We start from the raw sequence: 18,980 nt of genomic DNA, 5'->3' as shown, positions 1-18,980 counted from the left end.
ATTGAAAAGTACCAGTAGTATAGATAACTTATAGCACACTTTCAAAATACTGGTTTATATGGTGATAATGATTATTCTGGAAAATTAAAAATTGCATTAGGGTGAATTTAGAAGCTTAGGATAATGTTCAAAATAAAGATCTCTTGTCTAGACTCCTTTAAATGGTAACTTATCAAATCGAGAACAAAATAGATAAATGCATTTTAAGAGAGTCATATATAGATTTTCTATTCTTGTAAAAACTACTGGTTCTCAAAAATATAATTTAGCATTCAAAAACAATTTTAAAAGTACTTATTTCATAATAAATAGTAAACCTACATATTAGGAAAGGAAATTTGTTCTCCCCAAATCTTGCAGAATAGCTTTTCAAAGGGTCAGGATTATGTAAAATATTTTAAACAGCCCAGTCTTTCTGAAAATGGCTAGCCTTTTAAAGGAGTAAAACTGGAAACCTTCTAAATGTCAATTTTCCTTTAAAGTTCCAGCTTTTCGTTATAGACTAAGAATGAACATTTTGTGCTGGAAGATAACAAAGTTAAAATAGGTTTTATTTGGTTTTGAGCAACTAGTGTTAGAGGAAAGTGTTAATACTGACTAGAGTAAGGGACCATTTGAGTGGATTTTATGAAGGGAACTAAAATATTTTTTTAAATTGCATTTTAGGTTTTGGGGTACATGTGAAGAACATGCAAGAGTGTTGCATAGGTACACACATGGCAGTGTGATTTGCTGTCTTCATCCACTTCACCTATATCTGGCATTTCCCCCCATGCTATCTCTTCCCACCTCCCACCCCCATCCCTCCCCCATTTTCCCCTAACAGACCCCAGTGTGTAGTGCTCCCCTCCCTGTGTCCATGTGTTCTCATTGTTCAACACCCACCTATGAGTGAGAACATGCGGTGTTTGATTTTCTGCTCTTGTGTCAGTTTGCTGAGAATGATGGTTTCCAGGTTCATCCATGTCTCTATAAAGGACACGAACTCATCGTTTTTGATGGCTGCATAATATTCCATGGTGTACATGTACCACATTTTCCCTGTTCAGTCTATCATTGATGGGCATTTGGGTTGGTTCCAGGTCTTTGCTATTGTAAACAGTGCTGCAATGAACATTCATATGCATGTGTCCTTATCAAATGGAATTTCTATTTTTAGGTCTTTAAGGAATTGCCACACTGTCTTCCACAATGGTTGAACTAATTTAAACTCCCACCAACAGTATAAAAGTATTCCTATTTCTCCACATCCTCTCCAGCATCTGTTGTCTCTAGATTTTTTAATGATTGCCATTCTAACTGGCATGAGATGGCATCTCAATGTAGTTTTGATTTGCATTTCTCTAATGACCAGTGATGATGAACATTTTTTCATATGTTTGTTGGCTTCATGTATGTCTTCTTTTGTAAAGTGTCTGTTCATATCCTTTGCCCACTTTTGAATGGGCTTGTTTGTTTTTCTCTTGTAGATCTGTTTTAGTTTTTTGTAAATTCTGGATATCGGCCCCTTGTCAGATGGGTAGACTGCAAAAAATTTTTCTCATTCTGTTGATTGCCGATTCACGCTAATGACTGCTTCTTTTGCCGTGCAGAAGCTGTGGAGTTTGATTAGGTCCCATTCGTCTATTTTGGCTTTTGTTGCCAATGCTTTTGGTGTTTTGGTCATGAAGTCCTTGCCTATGCCTATGTCATGGATGGTTTTGCCTAGATTTTCTTCTAGGGTTTTTATGGTGTTAGGTCTTCTGTTTGTCTTTAATCCATCTGGAGTTAATTTTAGTGTAAGGTGTCAGGAAGGGGTCCAGTTTCTGCTTTCTGCACATGGCTAGCCAGTTTTCCCAGCACTGTTTATTAAACAGGGAATCCTTTCCCCATTGCTTGTTTTTGTCAGGTTTGTCAAAGATTGGATGGTTGTAGGTATGTTGTGTTTCCTCCGAGGCCTCTGTTCTGTTCCATTGGTCTATATCTCTGTTTTGGTACCAGTACCATGCTGTTTTGATTACTGTGGCCTTGTAGTATAGTTTGAAGTCTGATAGTGTGATGCCTCCAGCTTTGTTCTTTTTGCTTAGAATTGACTTGGCTATGCAGGCTCTCTTTTGGTTCTATAGGAAGTTTAAGGTGTTTTCTTCCAGTTGTGTGAAGAAGGTCATTGGTAGCTTGATGGGGATAGCATTGAATCTGTAAATTACTTTGGGCAGTATGGTCATTTTCACGATATTGATTCTTCCTAACCATGAACATGGAATGTTTCTCCATCTGTTTGTGTCCTCTCTTATTTCGTTGATCAGTGGCTTGTAGCTCTTCTTGAAGAGGTCCTTTATGTTCCTTGTTAGTTGTATTCCTAGGTACTTTATTCTCTTTGTAGCAATTGTGAATGGCAGTTCATTCTCGATTTGGCTCTCTTTAAGTCTGTTATTGGTGTATAGGAATGCTTGTGATTTTTGCACATTAATTTTGTATCCTGAGACTTTGCTGAAGTTGCTTATCAGTTTCAGGAGATTTTGGGCTGAGACGTTGGGGTCTTCTAGATATACAATCATGTCATCTGCAAATAGAGACAATTTGATTTTCTCCTTTCCTATTTGAATATGCTTTATTTCTTTTTCTTGCCTGATTGCTCTGGCTAGAACTTCCAGTACTATATTGAATAGGAGGGTTGAGAGAGGGCATCCTTGTCTAGTGCCAGATTTCAAAGGGAATGCTTCCAGTTTTTGCCCATTTAGTATGATATTGGCTGTTGGTTTGTCATAAATAGCTTTTACTATTTTGAGATATGTTCCGTCAATACCTAGTTTATTGATGGTTTTTAGCATAAAGGCTGTTGAATTTTGTCAAAGGCCTTCTCTGCATCAATTGAGATAATCATGTGGTTTTTGTCTTTGGTTCTGTTTATGTGGTGAATTACGTTTATGGAGTTGCATATGTCGAACCAGCCTTGCATCCCCAGGATGAATCTGACTTGATCATGGTGGGTAAGCTTTTTGATGTGCTGTTGCAATCGGCTTTCCAATATTTTATTGAAGATTTTTGCATCTATGTTCATCATGGATATTGGCCTGAAGCTTTCTGCTCATGTTGAGTCTCTGCCGGGTTTTGGTATCAGGATGATGTTGGTCTCATAAAATGATTTGGGAAGGATTCCCTCTTTTTGGATTATTTTGAATAGTTTCAGAAGGAATGGTACCAGCTTCTCATTGCATGTCTGGTAGAATTCAGCTGTGAACCCGTCTGGACCTGGGCTTTTTTGGGGTGGTAGGCTCTTAATTGCTGCCTCAACTTCGGACCTTGTTATTGGTCTATTCAGAGTTTCAACTTCTTCCTGGTTTAGGCTTGGGAGAAGGCAAGTGTCCAGGAATTTATCCATTTCTTCCAGGTTTACTAGTTTATTGCGTAGAGTTGTTTGTAATCATCTCTGATGATGGTTTGAATTTCTGTGGAATCTATGGTGATATCCCCTTTATCATTTTTTATTGCATCAATTTGGTTATTCTCTCTTTTCTTTTTTATTAATCTGGCTAGTGGTCTATTTTGTTGATCTTTTCAAAAAACCAGCTCCTGTCTTTATTGATTTTTTGAAGGGTTTTTTTGTGTCTCTATCTCCTGCAGTTCTGCTCTGATTTTAGTTATTTCTTGTCTTCTGCTTGGCTTTGAGTTTTTTTTGATCTTGCTCCTCTAGGTCTTTCAGTTTTGATGCTAGGGTGTCAATTTTAGATCTCTCCTTGCTTCTCATGTGGGCATTTATTGCTATATATTTTCCTCTAGAGACTGCTTTAAATGTGTCCCAGAAATTCTGGTATGTTGTATGTTCATTCTCATTGGTTTTGAAGAACATCTTTATTTCTGCCTTCATTTCATTTTTCATCCAGTCAACATTCGAGAGCGAGTTGTTAAGTTTCCATGAAGCTGTGCGGTTCTGAGTTAGTTTCTGCCTTCTGAGTTCTAACTCTATTGCACTGTTTCTTATGATTTCCATTCTTTTGCATTTGCTGAGGAGTGATTTATTGCCAATTATGTGGTCAATTTTAGAGTAGGTGTGATGTGGTGCTGAGAAGAATGTATATTCTGTGGATTTGGGGTGAAGAGTTCTGTAAATGTCTATTAGGTTTGCTTGTTCCAGGTCTGAGTTCAGGTCCTGGATATCTTAGTTAATTTTCTGTGTGGTTGATGTGTCTAATATTGACAATGGGGTGTTAAAGTCTCCCACTATTATTGTGTGGGAGTCTAAGTCTCTTCATAAGTCATTAAGAACTTGCCTTATGTATTTGGGTGCTCCTGTATTGGGTGCATATATATTTAGGATCGTTAGCTCTTCTTGTTGCAGTGATCCTTTTACCATTATGTAATGTCCTTCTTTGTCTCTTTTGATCTTTGTTACTTTAAAGTCTATTTTATCAGATATGAGAATTACAACTCCTGCTTTTTTTGCTCTCCGTTTGCTTGGTAGATCTTCCTCCATCCCTTTATTTTGAGCCTTTGTGTATCCTTGCATGTAAGATGGGTTTCCTGGATACAGCACACTGATAGGTTTTGGCTTTTTATCCAATTTGCCAGTCTGTGTCTTTTGATTGGGGCATTTAGTCCATTTACATTTAGGGATAGTATTGTTATGTGTGAACTTGATACTGCCATTTTGATGCTAGCTGGCTGTTTTGTTTGTTAGTTGATGTAGATTCTTGATTGTGTTGATGCTCTTTACCATTTGGTATGTTTTTGGAGTGGCTGGTACTGGTTGTTCCTTTCTATGTGTAGAACCTCTTTCAAGAGCTCTTGTAGAGCAGGTCTGGTGGTGATGAAATCTCTGAGTACTTGCTTGTTCCCCAAAATTTTTATGTTTCCTTCACTTATGAAGCTTAGTTTGGCTGAATAGGAGATTCTGGGTTGAAAGTTCTTTCCTTTAAGGATGTTGAATATTGGCCCCCACTCTCTTCTGGCTTGTAGGGTTTCTGCTGAGAGATCTGCTGTGAGTCTAATGGGCTTCCCTTTGTGAGGAACCTGACCTTTCTCTCTGGCTGCCCTTAGCATTTTTTCTTTCATTTTAACCCTGGTGAATCTGACGATTATGTTCCTTGGGGTTGCTCTTCTTGAGGAATATCTTTGTGGTGTTCTCTGTATTTCCTGGACTTGAATACTGGCCTGCCTTGCTAGGTTGGGGAAGTTTTCCTGGATAATATCCTGAAGAATATTTTCCAGCTTGGATTCATTCTCTTCATCACATTCAGGTACACCTATTAAACGTAGATTAGGTCTTTTCACATAGTCCCACATTTCTTGAAGATTTTGTTCATTCCTTTTTGCCCCTTTTTCTCTAATCTTGTCTTCTCTTTTTATTTCATTGAGTTGATCTTTGACCTCTGATATTTTTTCTTCTGCTTGGTCAATTCAGCTGTTGAAACTTGTACATGCTTTGCGAAGTTCTCGTGTTGTGTTTTTCAGCTCCATCAGTTCACTTATATTCCTCTCTAATTTGTCCATTCTTGTTAACATTTCATCAAATCTTTTTTCAAGGTTCTTAGTTTCTTTGCATTGGTTAGAACTTGTTCTTTTAGCTCACTGTAGTTTCTTATTACCCACCTTCTGAAGTCTGATTCTGTCATTTTATCCCACTCCTTCTCCATCCAGCCTTGTTCCCTTGCTGGTGAGGAGTTGTGATCCCTTTTAGGAGGAGAGGTGTTCTGGTTTTGGGAGTTTTCATCCTTTTTGTGCTGGTTTCTTCCTATCTTTGTGAGTTTATCCACCTGTTGTCTTTGTAGTTAATGTCTTTCAGATTGGGTCTCTGAGTGAGCTTCCTGTTTGTCGATGTTGAAGTTACTTCTTTCGCTTAGCTTTCCTTCTAACAGCCTGACCCCTCTGCTGTAGGACTGCTGAGGTCCACTCCAGGCCCTGCTTGCCTGGGGATCACCTGAAGCATCTGCAGAACAGTAAGGGTTGCTACCAGTTTCCTCTTCTGCTATCTTTGTCCCAGAAGGATGCCCGCCAAATGTCAGTCTATTCTCTCCTTTATGAGGTGACTCTTTGGATCTATGGGAGTCAGGGAGCTGCTTGAGGAGACAGTCTGTCCTTTATTAGGGCTCAAGTCCTGAGCTGTGAGCTCCGTTACTCATTCCAAGTTGCTGGGCAGGTATGTTTAGGTCTGCTGCAGCAGAACTCATAAACTCCCCCCCGCCCTTTTTTTTTTCTCCCAGGTGCTCTGTCCCAGGGAGTTAGGGCTTTACTTATGAGTTTCCATTGTGCTGCTTTTTTTTTTTCTTTCAGGGCTGCCCTGCCCAGTTAGGAGGCCGCCTAGTCACTGTCTGCCTGCAGAGGCTTTTCTGAGCTGCTGTGGGCTCTGCCCAGCTGCCATTTGATATTCCCTGCAGTCCTGTTTATATGGGTGTAGTTAGGACTGCCTTGGCAATGGTGGCCCACCTCTGTTATGGCGACTCTCTCTGTAGTGGCGGGTTGCCTCAGCAATGGTGGGCTGCCTCAGAGATGGCAGGCTGCCTCCACAGTGGTGGAGAGAGTAATGGCGGATGCCCCTCCCCCACAGAGCTGGACCAACCCGGGTTCATCTGTGCTTGCTGTGAAATGCTCAAGTCAGAGCATTTTCAATTACTGTTTTTTTTGTTGTTGTTGCTGGGGAGTGGGGGACCAACCGAGCCTGATCACCTGGCTCCCTGACTCAAAGTCTTTTTATTTTTTATTTTTTTAGTTGAATGACCCAGCATTCCAGTCGCCTGTTGAAAAGGCGTCAGGATTTCCCATGCTGCGACTCACTGAGCCGGCTGAAACAGGGCGCTGAGGTTCCTGGTGGTTTTTTTTTTGCCTAGGAATCTCCTGGCCTGGCTCGCTATTTCAGATGAATGGGCGACTCTCCTGTCTCAGGGCTCCAATTGCCAGCTAAGAGGGCTCCTAGACCAGTGTCTTTTGTATGGAGAACCGCTGTGCCATGGCACCATCAAAGCAGCCCCACGGGCTGAAACAGCCACACTGGCGACCTGTGGGGTTCTTCTGCCTGGGAATTTTCTGGTCTGTGGGCAATAAAAATCCGTCTGGAAATGCGGCATCCACTCACCCTCTGCACTTTCACTGGGAGCTGAAATCCTGAGCTGTTCCTAGTCGGCCATCTTCCCAGCAGTCCCAGGAATTAAAATATTAATAGACACCAAATGCAAAGTTCCAACAACACAGCTGGTACCTTCTTCTAGCAATATTTACATGATTGGTAAGTAAATACTGCTGGAAGATTTCAAGCAGGGTGATCCTGCTTGAAAATGCAGGAACTGAAAAAGTCCTGCCTATGCCTGCTGCTTAAATACTAATTTCTGCACAGCTAATTTCATGGCCCTGACTTCCACCAAGGAGAGATTCTAGTTTTTTTCTTACAGGCAAGTGAGTCTGGGGATCCCTAGTTCAGGGAGTACTGAATAAAATGTGTGTCCTCATTTAGAGTCACTCTGAAGCAGTGATTGGAAATTTGGCGGTTTGTATGAAATGAACATTTCCCCTGAAAGCCCCCAGGTTTATGAAGCAAGTTGGCCAGCTGGTTGGAAGGCCTAACTTAGGAAGGCTGCTTCAGGAAGTAAGCACCCAGCTCTGGGAGCCCATGGAGCTCAGGGCCACTGGGAGTCTCTGTGCACCAGCGGGAAGGGCTGTGGCTCCTGCTGCCTTCTGGCAGCAACTGGGAGTGGGGTAATTGCTACTATCCACGAACACACACTGTGAGGACAGGGGAACTTCATCTTATCTGGTGTGCAAGGGATTTTCCATTCTTTCCATGCCCTTTCCTTCGGTGTCCTACCTTCTGCTCTGACCTCTGCTCTTGAGCCTGTCCACAGGTGTCAGTTCACCATAGAGTGGAGCTGCCTTGCTCTTTTACATTTTGGAGCTCTAGTGCCGGACCCTAAAGGCAACCTTTCATGGGTTTCCATATCTCTGCTTTCTAGCCCAACAGTTTACATATTTTAGCATGCTAAGTTTATTTTACTCCCTGACTCAGTGGCATGCTTCTTTGGAGCATTGTGGCTTGCAGCCATTGGGGAATGGTGATCTGCATCATCTGTTATTTGTTAAAAGAGCAAGGAAGAAGCCATAGGGAGGAGGTGCAATGTTTTGTTTTTTTTATGGCATCATTGAATTGAATCAAAAGGGCACATATTGCTCATCCAATGGCACAAGAGTTTGTCGGTTAAAGAGAGTCACGTGGCCTATGGTAACTTAAGCAACCCTGGGAAACAGTGAGCTATTTGCAATGCAGCTTTTTCTAGCCATGCTGGGGCCTGGATGGTGTCCAGGGCTCAGGTGTGTGCTCTTTGTAGTTACCAGGACCAGGGCTGGGAGCAGCGTGGAAACTGGCAGCCTGGGTTCAAACCAGTGACTGCCCCTGCCCCTGCCCCGAGACCCTGAGCAGTAGCATTCTGCTAGAAAAAGCCCGACTATCCCCCTGCAGCTTTCTGGAAAGCACTAGATATCCCCACCAAAGTGCCCAGGGGAAGGCACCAGACTGTGGCACAGGCCTCTGACCTTGGCTCCTGGGCACATTTCTTGGAGACAATCTGGTGGAGTGGGGACAGATCCTGGCCAAGTTTTCTTCTTAACTAGGATATAGGAAATATTCGCCCAGACTTGATATTTACTTATGTGTTTGTGTACAAATATCCTTTTAAAAAAAGTATAGGTCACCTGCACATCCTTTGGGGCTTTTATATTTTATCCCCCTGGGATTTGGGAGGCTGAGGTTAGTCAATAGTATTTCCAAACTTCCTTTCTGAGATTCCTCCTCTCTGGTGTAGAAGGACCCAGATTTCTGATACTGAGCAAATGTTATCTTAAAAGGCATTCCCTCCCCTGCCAAAACGAGGCGTTTGGTGATTGAAATGCCAATCCCTGGCTGTGAGCTTCAACAGCTGGTCACATTTGCCCCAACTACCTTCCTGTAGACAGGTGGTAACAAGTTACTGGACTCCCGCTGGGCCGTTCGCAGTCAGGAAAGCTGGGCTCTTAGTCCCCTGACTGGGCTGGAGAATGGAGAGGTGGCTGTCTGTCCCCTTTGAGCCACAACCAGTGACATGATTCGGGCATGAAGGCCCCAAGCCAGCACGCCCATAGCCACTTCTGGCTGTGGCACCGTTCCCAGCTCAGTTTGCCCCATTCAGTACCGACAGCCATAGGTGAAGATGGAGCTCACCTCCAAGGGCCTCAGCCCTGGCAGTTCAGGACCTGGCTACTGCTGGTGACTTTCTTGTCCCAGGCGCCCAGACGTGCTCGCGCTCAGTCCCCTGATCTGGAAGGGCAGCGGGAGCCGGGGAAGCGGTGCAGAGAGAGCAGCGGCCAGAAGGCCTTGGGCTTCTCCTGGTTCTCAGAGCGCAGGGGACCCCTTGGAGCAGGCAGAGCGCATGGCACGGAGCTGGGGGGCGGGGGCGGTCCGTGCAGCTCCTGGGCCTGGTTGAAGACCTTCAGGGCTCCGCCCAGCGCGTCCGCCAACTGCACGGGCTTCTTGTCCTGGGCGCAGCTGCCACCGGGGCTGTGGGCAAGTTCTCTGCCCGCTCGCAGCCTTCTGCTCGGCGCCAGGCCTGCTACAGCGATGCCGCTGCTGTGGGCACACGGCCGCCTGCAAGCTGTCATTAGAGCGCAGCGAGAAGGAGTGCCCGGGTCGGCGTGCCAACAGCTCCTTCTGCTCTCTCAGGTGCCCCCCGCACAATTCTCCGGGTGGAGGACCTCTGGGGCTACAGCTCCTCGGCCCTGGAGCCTTCAAACTCAGCATCTGCGCCCCGAAATCTCCATAACGCCTTCCAACCCTGGGGCTTGTAGCAGTCGGGAAACGTAGGCTTGTGGTCTCCAAGGTACTTGAAGCCTTTGCCGTCGGCAGCGCCCTGGGGCCCGCTGGCTCTCCTTCCCGCCGCGAGCGGCCTGAGCTCCAGAGAACGAAGTTCCATTTGCAGGCCTCCGGGTTTTGGCTGTTGCTGCCCAACGCGGAATGGAGTAGGCAGCAGGCCTGGAGCCGGCTCAGGAGCCAGGCCTCCTGGGCATCGCACGCCTGGGAAGCCGCTGGGTAGGGTGGCCCTGGGCCGCCCTCCAGCTACCTGGCACGACCGCGGAACACCTGGAAACCAGGCGGTGCGGTGCGGAGGGATATAGCGTTCTGGATATAGGGATTATCTGTTACCCGAGTCCCCAGGGGAATTCGCTTTCTGCTTCCAGAGCTCCTCAGCTTTCAGAAACTGACGCGGACAAAGTCTCCCTCCTGCCCCAAAGCTGGCCCCAGGATGTGCCTTCTGCAGGATTGCCCAGCAGTGTCCTTCGGAATGTCCCAGGGGCATAGTGAGTCCGCGAAGCAGGCGCGCAACTGAGAAAAACTCACCTGTGGGGCAGCCAGGAGGCCGCCCCGCCTGGCGGATTGAAAGCATGGAGCGTAGCCCTTTCCTACTTTTCATTCCTTCTCCAGCCTTTGGGGCTCCCCTATGGCGCCAACACCATGATCTCAGCCTGGTGAGACCCTTGCAAGATGTTTGACCTACAGAGTTGTAAGACGATAAATTTATGTTAAGTTACTAAGTTTGTGGTAATTTGTTATAGGAGCTACAGAAAACGAGCATAAATGCTAGGGCATGATGATTCCCCTACTCCTTTTCCAAAGGGGTGTATTTACTCGGGTACACTGGGAAAGTGAATTTCTTTTCATTCCTCTTTCTTTCTTTCTTTTTTTTTAAATTATACTTTAAGTTCTGGGGTACATGTGCAGAATGTTCAGGTTTGTTACATAGGTATACGTGTGCCACGGTGGTTTGCTGCATCCATACCCCCCACCCCGCCTTCATCTACGTTAAATATTTCTCCTAATGTAACTTTCTGGCTGTTTGCTCTAGGGGTTGTGGGTCAGAGCCTTGCTGAACTTGTCACTAACAAAGGTATGCAGGCTTGTGAGTGGTTCCAGAGGCAAAAACACTTAACAACAGGGTTAGTAAGTCTCTCTATGTCTTATTCATAGGATTTGAGTTGACATTCCCTATTCTATGCCATTGATTGGTTTTTTATTGACGTGAGATTTACATAACATAAAGGTAAGGACTGTAAAGTGAGCAATGCAGTGTCATTTAATATTTACAATGTTGTACAAACACCATCTCTCTCTAGGTCCAAAATATTTCCATCAATCTAAAAGGAAACGCTGAACCCATTAAACAATTGCCCCTCATTGCTCTTTCCTCCTAGCCTCTGGCCATCTCCAGTCTTCATTCTTTGTTAATGTTTTACTTATTCTGGATATTTCATATAAATGGAATCATAGAATATCTGACCTTTTGTGCCTGGCTTCCTTATATTAGCAGCATTTACTTAATAGTCATTCATGGTCTATACAATGATTTCTTGTAATTTTTTTTTATTCTTTAAGTAGATTTTGCACATGGAAATGTGGCATGTACAGTATGGTGATCCTGGGTGCTCTCTCTTTTTAAGACATCTGGAGTTATATGAATTAATTCTTTGAGACCTCATGTAATATGGTTGTTTTCTGTCTACAGTTAAATATTCAAAAATTTAAAAGCCACCACATAAAATGTAAAAAGCTCTGTGTATCAAAGAATACAATCAACAGAGTAAAATGGAAACCTACAAAATGGGAGAAAATATTCACCACTCATAAGAGGCTTAGATCCAGAATATATAAAGAACAAAACTCCACAACATAAAACCAAGTAGCATGATGAAGAAATGGGCAAATGACTTGAATCGACTTGTATTTCGTCTCTAAAAATGAAATACAAATGGCTCACAAGCATAGAAAAAATGCTCAACATCTTTTTAAAACCACAGTGAAAGACTACCTCACACTTATTAGGATGGCTACTATCAGAAAAACTAGAAATTAACAAGTGTCGGTGAGGATGTGGACAAATTGGAATGCTTGTGAACTTTCAGTGGGATAGTTCCCACTAAAGGGGATAGTTCTCACCATTTAAAATGGTGCCATTACAATAGAAAACAATATGGAGATTTCTAAAAAGTTTAAAATCACAACTACTATTTGATCCAGCAATCCAACTTTTGTATGTATATCCAAAATAATCCAAACTGGGATATTGAAGAGATATTTGTACATCCATCTTTATAGAAACATCATTCATAATAACCAAGAATAGAAGACAATTCCAATGTTCAGCGATGGATAAATGAATAAACAAATATGGTATATGTATACAATAAGATATGATTTAACTAAAAAAAAGTTGATGCATGCTACAAAATGGGTAATTCTTGAGGGCATTGTAAGTAAATAAGGTAATCAAAAGTACAAATGTACGAAATACTGTATGATTCTATTTATATTAGGTATTTAAAGTAGTCAAATTAATGAAACCAAAAAGTAAAATGGTGCTTACCAGGGACTGGGAGACAAGAAGCAAAATGGTGTTTAGTGGGGACAAATATAGAAAGTTGTCAAATGACTATGGAGTTCTATTTGCAAGATAAAATTCTAGGTATCTGTTGAAAACAATGTGAATATAACTAACAGTACTCAAGTGTATACTTTAAAATAATTAAGACAATAAATTTTGTGTTACTTTTTTGTATAATTATAGAATTTTAAACTAAAACAATTTTAAAGGCCAAGTCTTTAGTATCTTGGCCAATTAAAAACAAAAATTTTCTCTGAAATTATTAAAATATATAATGCAAATCATATGTGTGTGTGAAGTTATATACATAGGGACAGTCTGGTAGAGGTGAATTTATTTCCTCATCAGGGCATATGTATTGAAAACTAATTGTGCCATGGAAGAAGACTTTTGTTGGTATTTGAGTAAAGTAGGGATATATTACTATGTGGCTCTGGATGCTTACATTATTTAGAAACAGTCTGGTTAAATTTGTTTGAATAGATAATGCAAATTAGACTGTGAATTGTCATTTTAAATATTTAAATCAGAACACAATTTCTATTTTCAGCCACTATTGAGATGGTGGTAAAAACAGACTGTCCAATTCATGGTCTTTTAAATTGTTTTTAAACAAAGGTTTGTGTTCTGCTGTATTGTCAGACTCATCTATTAGTTCTAACAGTTATTTTGTGTAAAATATTTTTAACATATAAGATTCTATCTACAAGCAACAGATAATGCTCCCTTTTGCCCCAAATTGGATACCTTTTATTTCTTTTGCTTCCCTAATTGCTCTCACTAGAATTTCAGTGCTATGTTGAATAGAAGGGGTAAAAGTGAGCATTTTTGACTTGTTCCTGCTCTTAAAGAAAAAACTTTAATCACTGAATATGTTACGTGTGTTTTTTTTTCTAATTTGGTCTTTATTATGTTGAGATAATTACCTTTTACTCCTAGTCTGTTGAGTGTTTTAAAATCGTGTTGAACTTTTGTTAAATGATTTTTTCTACATTGATGGAGATAATTGAGTTTATTTTCTTTGCCAGTGTTGTATATTAGGATTAATTTTCATGTACTGAACTATCCTTTCATTCCAAAAATACATTTCACTTGGTCATGATATATTATTCTTTTAATATTGTGAAATTTGGTGTGCTAGCATTTTGTTGAGAATTTCAATTATTGTTCATATGTCAGACTATATCTTGTCTATGAAGAGAATAAGCATTTACTTACAGATCTATTTTTAAAATTCATAAACTTTTTTTTTGAGAAGCTTTACATTAAGAAAACATTGAACAGATATTTCGGAGAGTTGTTATATACCTCCATTTCCCCATATAGTTTCTTGCATTAGTGTGGTACATGTGTTACAGTTGGTGAAGAAATATTGATCCATAATTAACTAAAATCTGTAGTTATATTACATTTCACTCTTTGCATTATACAGGTCTGTGGGTTTTGACAAATGCATTATGTCAGGCCTTTGATATTACACTATCAGAATAGTTTCACTGCCACCCAAATGACCTGTGGTTCTCTTATTTATTTCTCCTTTCTTTACTTCAAAGTCTTGGAAACCACTGTCTTCATATTTTTGCATTATTGAAAATATCGTATACTTGGAATCATATAGTATGATTTCAAGATGGCTTCTTCACATAGCAATGTACATTTAGGGTTCTTCCACATATTTTCATGGCTGGATAGCTTATTTATTTTTACTGTTGAATAATATTCAATTGTTTGGATATACCAAAGTTACAATGTCATATATCACAATTACAGTATCAAGAATAGTTTAAATGCTTGAAAGTCTCCTGTGCTCCACCTAATGATCCTCTAATTGGTTTATACAATTTGCAAATTTCTTATGACATATGATGTTGAGTGTCTTTTCACATGCTTATTTACCATTTGTATATATTTTTTGGCGAGGTGTCTGTTAAGATCTTTTGTCATTTTTAAATTTTTTATCATGTTTAAAACCTTTTCTGCGTATTTTGGATTAAAGACTGTTGTCAGATATGTGTTCTGCAAATATTTTCCCTCCATCTATCACTTGTGTTTTCATTCTCTTGTGGAACAGGCTGGGCATGGTGGCTCACTCCTGTAATCCCAGCACTCTGGGAAACCGAAGTGGGTGGATCACTTGAGGTCAGGAGTTTGAGACCAACCTGACCAACATCGTGAAATCCTGTCTCTACTAAAAATACAAAATTTAGATGGGCATAGTATCAGGTGCATGTAATCCCATCTACTTGGGAGGCTGAGGAAAAAGAATTGCTTGAACCTGGGAGATGGAGGTTGCAGTGAGCTGAGATCCCACCACTGCACTCCAGCTTGGGTAACAGAGCGAGACTCCAGTCTTATAAAAATGAAAAAACAAAAAACAATAAAACAAAATTAGAAAAAAATTTTTTTGGAGGTAAGATCTTGCTAAGCTGCCCAGGTTGGCATAAAAATCCTGGGCTCAAGTGATTGTTTCCCCTCAGACTCTCAAGGAGATGGGAGTACTAGCATGTGTCACTGCACTTGGCTACTTACTTTTAGTGAAGTCCAACTTAACACCTTTTTTATTTCTTAAATTGTGTCCCTGGTGTTGTGTCTACAAATCGAATGCCAAACCTAAAATCACTTAGATTTCTCTTATGTTTTCTTCTGGAAATTTTATAGCTTTTAATTTCATATTTAACTAATTGACCCATTTTGAGTTACATTTTATGAAGAGCACAAGTTCTATGTGTAGGTTCATTTTTGTTTGTATATGGATACCAAGTTATTCCAGCACTATTTTTTTTTGAAACAGAATACAATCTATTTTCCATCAAATTGCTGTCTCCTCCTTGTCAAAGATTAGTTGACTATATTCATGTGGGTCTATATAGGGAGGGGTCTTTATTTGGTTCCAGTGATCTGTCTGTCCTTTCTCCAATATTATAATGTCTTGATTACTGTAGTTTATGGTAAGCCTTGAATTTGGGAAAGGTCAGTCCTTGACCTTTGTTCTTTAGTATGGCATTGGCTTTCTGGGTCCTTTGCCTTTCCATGGAAATTTTAGAATTATATTGTCAATATCCTACATGTACCTTCCTGGAATTTTGACTGGGGTTTCATTGAATCTGTAGATCAATTTGAGAAGAACTGACAACGAAGAATTTGGAGTGTTTTGATACATGAACATGGAATCTCTCTGTAATTGTTTCAATCTTCTCTGATTTCTTTTATCAGTTTTATTTTCCTTGTGTATTTTGCATATTTAGCTTGATATTTAATGTTTTAGGTGCTAATGTAAATGATAGTGTGTTACATTCAAACTCTAATCATTTATTGCTGGTATATAGGATTTTATTTTTAATTTTTTGTAAAGATAGGATCTCACTTTGTTGCCCAAGCTGGTATTGGAATCCTGACTTCAAGCAATTCTCCCACCCCACCTCCCAAAATGCTGAGATTATAGGTGTGAGCCATCATGCCCAGACGGGAATTTATATATTAATTTTGTACCCTGCAACCTTATTATACTTTCTGATTAGTTTAGGAGGTGATTTTATGTGTGTGTGTGTGTGTGTGTGTGTGTATGCGTGTGTGTGTGCGTGTATGTGTTTGATTCCTTGAGCTTTTCTGCATAGACAATTAAACCATCTGCAAAGACAGTTTTATTTCTTCTTTCCAATCTGAGTACTTTTTATCATTTTATTTTTTGGCCTTATTGTATTAGCTTGTGCTTTCAGGACAATAGTGAAAAGAAGTGGTGAAAGAAGGTATCCTTGCCTTGTTTCTGACCTTAGAGGGAAAGCATCTTATTTATCACTGTTAGGTATGGTGTGAACTATAAACTATTTTAGATGCTCTCACACAAGTTGAAAAAGTTTCTATTCATAATTGCTGAGAGTTTTTTTTTCTTTTCTTTTCTATCATGGCTAAGCACTTGATTTTTTTTTTTACAGCTTTCTTCTACCTGAAGGTGTTGGGCTTTAATGCTTTTTCTGCATCTATTGATATATCATTTTTCTTCTTTAGCATATTGATATTATAGAGTACATTAATAAATTTTCTAATGTTAAGCCAGCTTTCCATACCCAGAATAAATCCTGCTTGCACATGGAGTATAATCCTTTTTCTATTTTGTTGAATTTGCTAACAGGATTTTTCCATTTGTGTTCATGAGAGACATTAGTCTGTTGTTTTTCATTCTTTTCATGTCTTCACCTCTTTTTGATATTCATATAAGGTTGGCCCCAGAAAAGGAGTTAGAAAGCTTTTCCTATGCTTCTATTTTCTGGAAGAGATTGTAGAAAATTGGTATAATTTCTTCCTTAGCATTAGGTAGAATTTAAAATGAACCCAACTGGGTCTGGTGACTTCTGGTTTGGAAAGTTATTAATTATTGATTATTTAACAAATATGGGCATAGTGAGGTGATTTATTTCTCTTTGTGTGAGTTTTTGTAGATTGCACCTTTCAAGGAATTCATAATTTTTTTTTTGAGATGGAGTCTTGCTCTGTCACCCAGAATGTCAGAGAGCGTGACCAGGAATGCTCCAGCTTGGCGAGCAGAAGGGAAGCAGCCATTACAGAAACCGGCCTAATTTTCCTGAGTAAATAAAAGATGCAGCAGCTCCCCTGAATCTGTGGCAGCTCAGCAGCACCTCCACAGGCAGACAAAGGAAAGGCTACCTCCCCAAGCAGCTACCTGAGATCAAAACTATATAAATTCCAGAGATGGGAAGAAACCAGTGCAAGAAGAATGAAACCATCAAAAACCAGAATGTCTCTCCCTCACCATGAGTTCATGACTCCTCACCAGCAAGGGAACAAAGCAGGATGGAGAAGGGATTTGATGAATTGACAGAAGCAGGCTTCAGAAGGTGGATAATAACAAACTTCTCTGAGTTAAAGGAACATGTTCTATCCCAATGCAAAGAAACTAAAAACCTTGAAATGCTAACTAGAATAACCAGATGAGATGAAATGCTAACTAGAATAACTAGCTTAGAGAAGAACATAAATGACTTGATGGAGCTGAAAAACACAGCACAAGAACTTCATGAAGCATGCACAAATTTCAATAGCTGAATAGATCAAGCAGAAGAAGGGATATCAGAGATTGAAGATCAAATCAATGAAATAAAATGAGAAGGCAAGGAAAGAGAACAAAGAGTGAAAAGAAATGAACAAAGCCTTCAAGAAATATGGGATTATATGAAAAGACCTAATCTATGCCTGATTGGTGTACTGGAAGATGACGGGGAGAATGAATCCAAGCTAGAAAACACTCTTCAGGATATTATCCAGGAAAACTTCCCCAATCTAGCAAGGAAGGCCAACATTCAATTACAGGAAATACAGAGAACACCACAATGATACTCCTCTAGAAGAGCAACCCCAGGCCACATAATTGTCAAGTTCACCAGGGTTGAAATGAAGGAAAACATACTAAGGGCAGCCAGAGAGAAAGGTCAGGTCACCCACAAAGGGAATCACATCAGACTCACAGCAGATCTCTTGGCAGAAACCCTACAAGCAAGAAGCGAGTGTGTGTGTGTGTGGGGAGGGGGGGGGTCTCAATATTCAGCATCCTTAAAGAAAAGAACTTTAAACCTAGAATTTCATATCCAGCCAAACTAAGCTTCATAAGTGAAGGATAAATGAAATCCTTTATGGACAAGCAATTGCCGAGGGATTTTGTCACTACCAGACCTGCCTTGCAAGAGCTCATGAAGGAAGCACTAAACACAGAAAGGAAAAACCAGTACCAGCCACTGCAAAAAAGAACTAAATGGTATAGACTAACAATGCAATGAAGAAATTATGTCAACCAAAGGGCAAAGCAACCAACCAGTAATAAAATGGCAAGATCAAATTCACACATAACAATAGTAACATTAAATATAAATGGACTAAATTCCCCAATCAAAAGACACAGACTGGTAAATTGGATTTGTATTAGGATTGGATTTGAATAAAGGGTATACAGATAGGAAGAGAGGAAGTCAAATTGTCTCTATTTGTGGATGACTAGAACCATCTGTGTGCTGTATTCAGGAAATCCATCTCATGTGCAAAGACACATAGACTCAAAATAATGGGATGGAAGAAGATTACCAAGAGAATGGAGAGAAAAAAAAAAAAAAGGAAGGGGTGGCAATCCTAGTTGCTGATAAAACGGACTTTAAATCAACAAAAATCAAAAGAGACAAAGAAGGGCATCCATAATTGTAAAAGGATCAATACAATGAGAAGAGCTAACAATCCTAAATATATATGCACCCAATACAGAAGCACCATAATGCAAGTCCTTAATGACCTACAAAGAGATTTAGACTCCCACACAATAATAGTGGGAGACTTTAACACTCCATTCTCAATATTAGACAGAACAATGAGACAGAAAATCAACAAGGAAATCCAGGACTTCAATGTAGATCTGGACCAAGCAAACTTAATACACATTTATAGAACTCTTAACCCCAAATCCACAGAATATACATTCTTCTCAGCACCACATTGCACTTACTCTAAAATTGACTACATAATTGGAAGTAAATCACTCCTCAGCAAATGTGAAAGAATGGAAATTATAACAAGCTGTCTCTCAGACCACAGTGCAATCAAATTAGAACT

Source organism: Saimiri boliviensis, chromosome 9 (genome assembly GCF_048565385.1).
Source record: "Saimiri boliviensis isolate mSaiBol1 chromosome 9, mSaiBol1.pri, whole genome shotgun sequence".
NCBI lineage: Eukaryota > Metazoa > Chordata > Mammalia > Primates > Cebidae > Saimiri > Saimiri boliviensis.
The sequence above is the reverse complement of the archived record's forward strand: the minus strand, read 5'-3'. Positions refer to the sequence as shown.